Source organism: Silene latifolia, chromosome 11, assembly GCF_048544455.1.
Source record: "Silene latifolia isolate original U9 population chromosome 11, ASM4854445v1, whole genome shotgun sequence".
NCBI lineage: Eukaryota > Viridiplantae > Streptophyta > Magnoliopsida > Caryophyllales > Caryophyllaceae > Silene > Silene latifolia.
The window spans coordinates 33,898,141-33,908,880 of record NC_133536.1 but is presented as its reverse complement, the minus strand read 5'-3'; positions in this window follow the sequence as shown (position 1 = coordinate 33,908,880).

Genomic DNA, 10,740 nt, shown 5'->3' with positions numbered 1-10,740 from the left:
ATTTGAGAAAGAATGAATAAATAAATTAACGAACAGGAATTAGGCGATAATACGAATAATAATTAATTACATACGTAAACTAATTAAACTAGGCCAAGGCAGAACGGAAGTTCAGAGACAGAAGTCAACCTGGAACAGGCGCAGCAGAGCTGCGCCCTCTGGAAGAGGCGCAGCAGTTGCTGCGTCTGTTCCAAGGGTGAGTTCTGGCTGTGAAGCCGGAATTGCAAATCGTTAATATTAATTGGTGATTTTAAGGATTGATTATGATATTTAACTCGGATGAAAGTGATTAACAGGTTATTTACATGTGATTGAAGTCATAAAAAACAATAAAACATGGAACAAAATTAATTAGGACTAATTATTTACAAGATTAAAAGGATTATTAATGACAAATAAACTAAACAAATTAATTAGGTTAAACATGTTATTAATGACGAACTAATGATGGTGACGATAAATAACAGATGCAAATATGTCAATGTTGAATTCCAGAGACTCAATATTGAGGAATCGAACCTCTAAAACCCGAATTGATTTTAATGACGAAAACCCGCAAATATTGGTTATAAGGGATTTAAGCCGGATTTTAATGATGAATTATATGCTAATGAATGATAAATTATGTACATGTGAAATTATTATGCTATTATGTCAAAGATTTGAAGAACAAACGAAAACAAAACAAAGAACAACGAATTTACAGAGGACGAAGGAAGAAGAAAGGAAGCAGGAACTGCGGCAGCCTCACGAAGAGGCGCAGCAGGCACTGCGCTCCTTCGAAGAGGCGCAACAGTTGCTGCGTCCTTTCCCGACGGTTATCTTCTGGTAATCCGTAAAAAGGGTTTTAAAGCACGGTCTTATAAATCGATTTTAAGAAGTATTTTCGACATAAACCTTACATTAGTGATACAAAAAAGTAAAGAACAATAAATAAAGAAGGATTTACACCCTCAGACTTACATGTTTGACGAAACGAGATGAGCTAAGTTTATGTTTTAGCGATGCTCGACTCGAATGTAACGAAAGTGCCCTCGTAAGAGGAAAACGATTAAGATTAATTAAGTTGATTAGTTGTGGAGTTGGTCAAATTGGTCGGTCATGCAAACGAGGCTGGTACTCAGAAGGATCCGAGCTTACGTGGTCGAATGTTCAAGCACGTAGGCGCCAAAAAGTAAGAACGTGGTCTAGAATGCAAAGGGAGAAGAGAAGGGGCGGACACTTGCGTGAGAAATATGAGGAGCGAAGGCTCCTATTTATACTAATCACGTGAAGGAATAGGGGTTTTCGGAGAAACTTTGGAAGTGAATCTCGAAAAGATATGAAAAAGATACGAAAAATACGCAGGAAAGGACATGGGAAGAGGCGCAGCAAGCACTGCGTCTCTTGGATGAGGCGCAGCACCTGCTGCGTCTGTTCCCAGGTGGTTTCCTCCTGCGGAAGAAAGATTTTCGTGTTTAATTTATGGAATAACGGGATAATCTTATTTTCCTTAATATTTTGTATGAATATTACGGGAAATTGTTTACCAAAGATTAAAAGATTGTGAAATATTTATAAAATTTGGAATAGAAATATCCGGAACATTCCAGAACATTCTGATTCGGGATTTAGCGGTTATCAGAAAATGAAGACGGTTTTAGGCCCGGACTCCAAATGTACTCTAATTACTGTCAAAACGACCGTATCGGCGCGTAGATGACAACTAAGAGGTAGACATCAGTGTTTGAGCAATCACTTGACGATAAACTTACGAACTGTCACAAATTGTTCCGCGTACCAAACATGCGGTCCAATCATAACCGGGTGGTTTGCAGGAGATGTAGAAATGAGGTATCTACAGGCTTAGATGCTTGTCTTTGATCTTGATAGTCCAGGATTTGATCGGGCTTATAGGTTGAGTTTGACTTATGAGCAGGATGATGCTCAACCATGGATGATTAAAACCATGAGGAATGGAAGAGAAATAACTAAGAACGGTGGATGTTTAAATTTTCAGAATCTCGAAGAACGAGTGTTCTACCATGCAGAGTTTCGGGATAAAAATCCAGAGGGAGAGGATGGGTTTTCTCCCATTGTGATTAATTATGATAGCTCTGATGAAAGATGAAGCATCACAAATTGTTTCAGAAGGCCAAGAATCACGAAATTCTAGCGCTGGGTAGCATTCCTAAGATTCATTTAATAAGCTATCAGCATAATAAATGCTTATGTAGGGTTTTCAATAAATGTACATTCCTTCATTTAAATATGATGCAATGATGAGTAATTGTATTATATATCTATAGATTAGTAGAACCAGAATTCGTGGGGATAATCAAGAAAGGGGAAGGGGTGGTAATTGCAGGGCAATTATTTGCACCCCGAGTTGGAAAACGGTTGAGGTTCTTAGAGTATATAAGTGTGATTCTCAACTAGTTTTGGAGCCCGTGAAAATCACGGGATCGTTAATAATTGACTGTGTTTAAGTGTTTAATTTGTGAATAACTTATATGGAGTAGTCCAGTCCCCCTCTCTCAATCATTTGTTTATTTTTAATTAAAAAACACTCACAAATAATTATTAAAAAAAAAGGTAAATAAATGAACACGACTGAGAGAGCGGTATTTTAAAACAAAAGTTTAATACACTCCAAAATTTGTATTCTTGATGATATGCAAACCAAAATGTGAATAGCTTGGTTGTTTTGTACCGAGGACACAATCCGTCAAATTGAATTTTCGGGTACTTCTGGTCTTATGGACAATCTTGACGTCATAGAAGTATTGGAACATGAATTTGTGTTCCATTGTCGTCCCCTGTTTTCAAAGGATTTAAAAATATGAGTACAAGTTTCTACCAAAAAAATAAAACATTAAAAGAAGTCACTCTTCCATATATGAACAAATTGCATTGAAATTTATTTTCTACTACATATGTAGTTAAAAACCTCCTAACTTCGAAATATATAGCGTGATTACTTTTCATTCATTATCCTTTCTTTCTCTACAAATATATAACCTTCTTATTACTTCACTTATAGTAAGTACACATATATAGATATAGAATTTAAATAAATACTCCCGTCAAAATTCTAAAACTCGTACAATATGGATAATTATACTAGTCTCGTAAAAATATTTCTTATCGAGTATGCAAAATAATTACGCGACGTTCAAAGCACATCCATTTTAGGATCGCATTAACATATACATACCTCCTACAATAACATCATTAATTAAATTATCAAGTTAATTAATTGAATTGACACCTCCAATTAAGACTATTAAATATAAATACATGAACAAAAAGAAAAGGAAAAAGGAGACACAAAATTCCAATAAAATACCTTAAATTACAAAGAGAACAAAAAAAACTGACTTTTGTAAGGACGGGTAATGTTGGTTTGGACAACCCAGTATCAAAGACAATATGAATTGGTATTTTGATGAGATTTTATAGAAAGAAAATCAATGACTCTCAATTTTCTCGTTTGAGTTGCTAATGATTCTTCAATTGCTTGTTTAATTAACGGTTCTTCAATTGCCTCTTTAATTAGTGTTTTTCAATTGTCTCTTTATTATTTAACCATTGCTTTGACCGGCTTAAAGATTATAGAATATGAAAGGTTTTTTTCACCAACTAACATTGCATTTTGTTTCCTTATTTAACCATTGTTTTTATTTTCATTTTGGTGCATTTTAAAGTACTTTGCCCTATGTTTATCTTGAAAAGAAATGGTCGTGAACTTTTATGTGAGCAACTTTAACAACTATTCCAAATAATTCCAAGGAAAAGTTACATATACTTAAAATATCACATTTTCTGTTATAATAATATACTCCGTAGTATATATAATATTAGATTTGGGACAAAAAGTAAGGGAGTAAAGAAAGGATCAAAACTTTATAGGTGAACTCTAATAGTTATTATTAGTAGTATAAGATGAGCAAAACTAATTACACATTTCTCGGAATCACGCAATAAATAGAGATTTATGCATATACGATTCTAAACATAGCTTCTTCATATTCGACCATATATTCATCAAACATTATAATCAAAATAATACTATTATACTTTATACGAAATATTAGCCTTTCCTAATTCAGGAGAAAATAAAATATAAACAAATCATTCAAAAAACCAAAAAATATTGTGAGTTATAGAATAGTATATTTGATGGAAAACAAAAACATGATTTAAATGCTTGAAAGCATTGGAATTGGAACAATGAATTGGAGAATAAGAATCGGTTTCTAACTAATTACTATTTATGCATATTATAACACTATGATAAGATCAAATTGACATATGTGCATCGTACTTTAAAAATTTGGCTAAGCAATTTGATTTGTAACCTATTTGACAAAATAAAAATAGAACATAAGTGTTACAAAGGAGACTAAAGTGTAGGAAAGAGTGAAGGACAATAATGTAACAACATGTCAACAACTTATTAAAGATTTTTGCTACCATTCGATATTTCAAATACACCATTATAGAAAAAAGAAAAACCAAGAAAAAAAATCTGTAAAGAAGATCCATAGCCATTATTTCGAATCTCGTGCATTGTTATTGATATATGAGTATGTCATCCTCCTATAATATTAATACAAACACACACACAAAAAAAATAACTAATAAAATTCTGATTAATTCAAAACATAGTAAAAATAAAAAGTGAAACAATTAATTTAGTTCTCATTGTATAATTTACCTACCAATTTTTTGAATAAAGTTGAAAATTCATTCTCCTGCATTATTAATAGAAACACACAAAAATAACTGATAAGATTCTAATTAATTCAAAAATAATAACAATAAAAAGTAAAATAATTAATTTAGTTCTTTAGCTATACCTTACCTACCAATTTTTTGAATAAAGTTGGAAATTCATTCTCCTGCAATATTAATACAAACACAAAAAATAATAACAAATTAATACAAAACATATGTAAAATAAAAAATGAAACAATTAGTTTACTTTTCTATGTATACTTTAGGTGCTATTTTTTTGAATAAAATTGAAAATTAGGGTGAATATAATAGCTATATATATGAAAAATTCTATTACAAATTCTCTCAAAATTTTATGAATGAAAGAAAATTTAAAAATATGGTACATAAATACAAAGTATATATAGTAATGATGAAAGGAAAGTTAAAAGGTCATTTAATTAAATAATGGAAATAATGGTTAAATAAATAAGGTAGAAAAATAAAAAAATTATGAGAGGGGATCAATGTTTTACATTTTTTTTTTCTTTTTTGTGTTTATACCTTATATTTTTTAAATTTTTTTACCTTATATTTTTTAATTTTCTTAAATTTGTAATCCATATCACCTTTTTTTTACCATGTCACATTAAAAGTTGTCACATCACAATTAAATTTGCAATGTCACATTTTTTAGGTTAACCTTTTAATAAGATTTTATAGGTAGATAGAAATTATTATAGGTTTTATAAGGTTTATAGCCATTATACAACCATAAATTCCAATATTTTAATTTTATTTTTAATTTATTTTGTGGTATTATTTAATTGGATAATTGATTGCCAAGAAACTCAAGAGGTGAATTAAATAGGAAAAACGTTAATGAAAATTATGGGTGTTAACTGTTAAGTAATATAAAGAGTTTTTTCAATTTATTAACATATTATATTATAAAAATTAATTAAATAGAAAAATAATTTAATTAATTTGGTGGGTATTAAGTATTATGAAGAGTTTTAGTCAATTTATTACAATGTTTAATTAAAAAAATGAATTAAATAGGAAAAAATGTTAATAAAAATGGTGGGTGGTAAGTAATATGAAGAGTTTTAATTAATAAGTTTTAATTAATTTATTAACATGTTTTATTACAAAAATTTCAATTTAATTATAAATTATAAATTTTATTAACATGTTTTATCACAAAAATTTCAATTAAAATGTCAATATTAAGTATAAATTATGAAATTTTGTTGTAAATTTCTAAGGGTTACATAAATTTGGGAAAACAATATATTTAATATACAAAAAGCTTTTAAGAATATAAATAATATCTTATAATATTATAGATAAGTGAATTAAATTAATTTATAGATAAATGAATTAAATTAATGCCATGTAATTTTTCTTACCTAATCAAAAAAAAAATGTAATAATAAATTAATGCCGGTTGACGAAATGAGCTGAAAAAGGGGGATTGTCGTTATCGGTAGCAACGGTGATGACGTGAGCTTCAAATATCTGGGTGGCTTTTTTTATCATACGTGGCATTATCTACGTGGACTTAATTAATCGTTTTAGGGTAGCCTTTTAATAGTATTTATAGATGCATAAGGTGAAATTCATTTCCTCTTTTTCTCAATCAAATATCCTTAAAAATAATCTTTATGGAAATTATCTCAAGAAAGCGTGCAAGAGATGCGCTTGAAAAAAGTGAAGACTTGCGGCCTTGCCAAGAGAATAAGGAGGATTTAAATCCTTTGTTTGCTTTGGGGTCCAATGAATCTTTTATGATTCTCTATATTTTCTGTAAGTTAAAGTGGAAAAAATTGGTAATCTCCACCGGAGTTTGCAAAGCATGACAACTGTGGATAAAGCGTTGCAGGGCCGACTTTTAGGGAGTGCAGCCCGTGCGGGTGCACTCTGTTTCGTTTATTAGATATGTAAATACAGTTAATCTTGCTGAAAACGGGTCGGAGTAAGTGACGGGTAATGTCACTCACAAAACGGATAGGGAGAACAAGGTGGGGGCACCCCATGTGCTTTCCTCTCTCCTCTGTTTGGGTCATTTATAAGAGGAAATGGTATCCGTCACTCCAAAGTGACGGATACGTGCCGTCTTCAATGAGATTTTGTGATGTAAATATTCATTCAAATAAACTCATTATGATACAAGTGCGTGGATGGTAGAGGTACTGACATTTCATTTCACACGTCCGAGTTCAATTCTCTACTTGAGAATTTTGCTTCTTTCTTACACACGGGGCCCATCAATTATTATTAGTCTAATGGTCTCCCACAGTTTTGACTGTACCTTTTATTTACCACTATTTTTGTTTCTAATCCCTGCTAAACTAAAAGAATAAGGATTGCTAATTTTTCCGCTCAATTGATTGATAATAAAATTGGCCTCTATTAAAAATATTCTTTTATTGATTGACACACAATTAATAAAGAGGCAATTAGCAAATAGGAAATCTTTGTATGTACATAAAATACTTGTACACAATCAATAAAGACACGAAAGATTGCTCAACTTTTTCCCATATTTAATAAAACAAATCAAATCTTTAACACACAACTGATTGACACAAAGTAGGCCCAAACCGAACAAATCTTTCAATCAACTTTCTATTTAATAAACATTCACACTGTGAATCTTCACATAAAACCTGAAAAAAATAAAAAAAAATATATTGATGTAAAATACGAAATCAAAAAGATAACATGCTGATATTTTAATATAAAAAACCACAAGATTAAGCATAAGACAAAATCAAAAAGATAACATAGTGATATTTTAAAAAGATTAGGCATCTCCCTAACATATTTTACAAAAATATTTTATAGTTTCATATTTTAAAATAGAAACAAAAACAAAAAACAAGGATTATATATTACAAAATTATATACTGTATAACTTTATTGCGGTATATCCTATAAAAAACGGTTTCATAATAACATATTATAGTAATCAATCCTCTCATCCCCTAGAATCCTACTATAACTAAAACTAAAAGATTAAGTCATCTATAAATTTTTTCGATCAATTTAATAACAAAGTAGTGACTCTATATTAGATTATGTTATTCCATAATAGTCAGCTATCATTTTTTTAATAATTAAAATAGATTCACACAAAATAATTTAATCTAAAAATCTTTTGAATAGTAAACTTTTTTTTAATAATATTACTGACATTATAAGCAGTAAATTTCAACATTCTATTATAAGTACAACTCATTTATGTAAACATTTTAAATTTATACGACCTCTATATTCAACCCTCACAATTACCGTGCTTTAGCACGGGATCTCAACTAGTTTACTTATTACGCTATCAGACTACCACCTTTTTCCCTTTAAAATGTATATTTTCAATTTTTTTTAATTTTATACTAAATAACAATTATTTTAATATATCCCATATACAAATGATAAAATTTATGTTGTGAGAGATGTGGATAAAAGTTGATAAAATTTACTAATGACTATACAAATGTGTAAAGTTAATATATCCATATACAAATGAAAAATAGTGTTAAAATTTGATACGGGTAGCTAAAAATGAGATACAAATGTTTCTATATTTACCTCATTCGGAACGCAAATATCGGAATAAGTTTTTTAAACGGTTTATACCAAACATACTGGGGCCTCATTATAAAAATTCGCCCTCGAAATCTCAGGGACGGCCCTGAAGAGTTGGAATTTCTGGCATAATAAGCCTTTAAACAACGCACTTACCCTGAAAAAAGGATTTAGTGTCCAAAGGTTTAGAATCAAATAAACCTCTAGACGTTGGGGGTATTTGTTAGCGCTTAATTTAGTTAAGGTACTAAATTTATTATTTTAAGAGTATGTGGGGCTATTTATTGAAAAATAAGCAATTGGGCCTAAGTTTGTTGATCCATGTAGAAGATAAACGAAGTCCAAGAAGAATAACGCTGGGTTATGGGATGATATATCAGGCGCTTGGATGAAGTTTCAGGACCCAATGGTTATTCAACCGCCTCTCCACTAAAGAGTAGTTACAAAGGAGCCGAATATTGCCTATATATAAGAGGCATTCGTCCAAGCAGATGAAAACAACTCAAACAACAAAAACAACGACTTAATCTATCTTTAGATCGTAAATTCTTAGTCTTAGATTAGTTTAGCATTAGCATTAGATTTAGCACGACGAACCTATCCGATCATGAAGGTAATCTGTCATCTATCCCTTAGTTTATAATTTAGCATCCAGAAGTACTCTTGTGAAAACTAGTTGATGTTATGTTATTGGATCTTTCTTGATATATAAGTAACGTTGGAAATTTCTATGTTTAAGTTTGTGAATTATATCATTGATCATGTATAATTTAGCATTGTTTATTCGATTAAGCATCTACAACCGTGGCTCAAACCCTTGCATTAAAGGGGTAGATCACAAAATGTAAGAGGGTAGTTACGAATTACGACCTATATGGTACCTTAAGGTAGTGTGTTTGTTTCCACACAAACTGCAGGCTATCACATATAGGTGGAACTGTAAATTTAGCTAATACGCACTAGAGATAGCGGGCTAGCGGCTATGATCTCCGCATTGGATAAAACAAGGAATATCGCGCTATTGAGTTTCCTTCCCGACACTACTAAATTCTCCCTCCCTCTCTCTAAAAAACAAAAACCCTAAATCCTTTTGAGTCGCCGCCTCTCCCATCCACACACTTCCACTCCTTACCCTACCCTATCGCCGGAGATGGTGTCTTTCTTGGACCTATCTCCGGCAATTGCTCACACCTCCCCCTTTATGCCGCCCTATTTTGTTTGATCTCACTCCCCTTTCTTTGACGGTTCTTGATTTCGTTTTGAACTTCCGGCTTGCTGGGTTTGTGGTGTTTGACGTTGCCCTGAGGTTCCGCCGTCCCTGTCCTGTCATTGAATGCATTACATGTAACCCAGGGGTGTTTCCCCTTTCCCTTGCCCCCTTTCCCCACCCCTGGTAAGGTCTCGTTTTTTCATGTTTTTTGTTGATCTGGTCGATGTTTTGTTCGATTTTGGTGTCGTCTAAGTCGTTTTTTGTTTGTTTTTTGTTGTGTTGGTGTGCCGATTTGGTGTTTCCCCCCCTCCTCTTGCCCTTTCCCCACCTTTTTTGGTCTCATCTCCTGGTTTTGGTGTCGGTCGGTGTTGTTCAAGTGGTTTGGTTTGTTGCATGTTGGCCGATGGTCCGGGGGGATTTGTTTGGAATTTGGAGTCTCAGTGGCTAGGTCCTGTTGTTGTGTCTGCTTTGATGGTCGTTTGTTGACTGGTCGAGTCTGTCTTTTTCGTTTGGAGTGAGGTGATGGCACTTGGGGTTTTTCGCTGTCCGTTTTGAGGTGTGTTTGGTAGGATGGAATCGGGGTTCTTTGGGAGTGTTGCTGGTTTGGGTTGGATGCGGTGGTGTTGTCGTTTAAGTAAATGTCTATCCGTTTTATTTCGTGTTTTGTTTTTAACCGCATAATAAATTCTTCTAGGTTTACTTTTTCATTTTCACAAAAGAGGTTTGGGGTGTCCTGTCTCCTCACCTTTGCCGGGTTAATAATGACGATCGTAACTTTACATCTGGTTAGTGTTGTGGCCATCTTTGCTCGATCATTAGAGGTGGTTTTCGTTTTGGTTAGGGGGCTGTTCAAGGGATGTTCTTTTTTGTCAACTAGTTACGTGCTCGCTTTTCTGGACGACGGGTTTTTGATCCATAGGGATGGTGTCCCAAAGTGTAGGAGTCTTTTCTCCTTAGGAGGCAGATTTTTCAGGTCTGTTTTCTTCTTTCCGTTTCTATGTCCGTGTGGCGTAAGTGCACTTGGCTCTCTCTTGCTGGATCAAGGGCCTCGTTTGGTTCCGGATGATATGTATCATAGCCAAGGAGATGAATCTCCGAGACACTCTGTTGGGTTTTATTGCAGGTATTTCTCCGAAGCTATGACTTTCAAGATGAGTGATGTTTTGGTCTATGAATTGGTCAGTTCAGTTCGTCCCTTCAAGAAGGTTGAGGATGATGATGTTGGATTTCGTGTTCAGCCA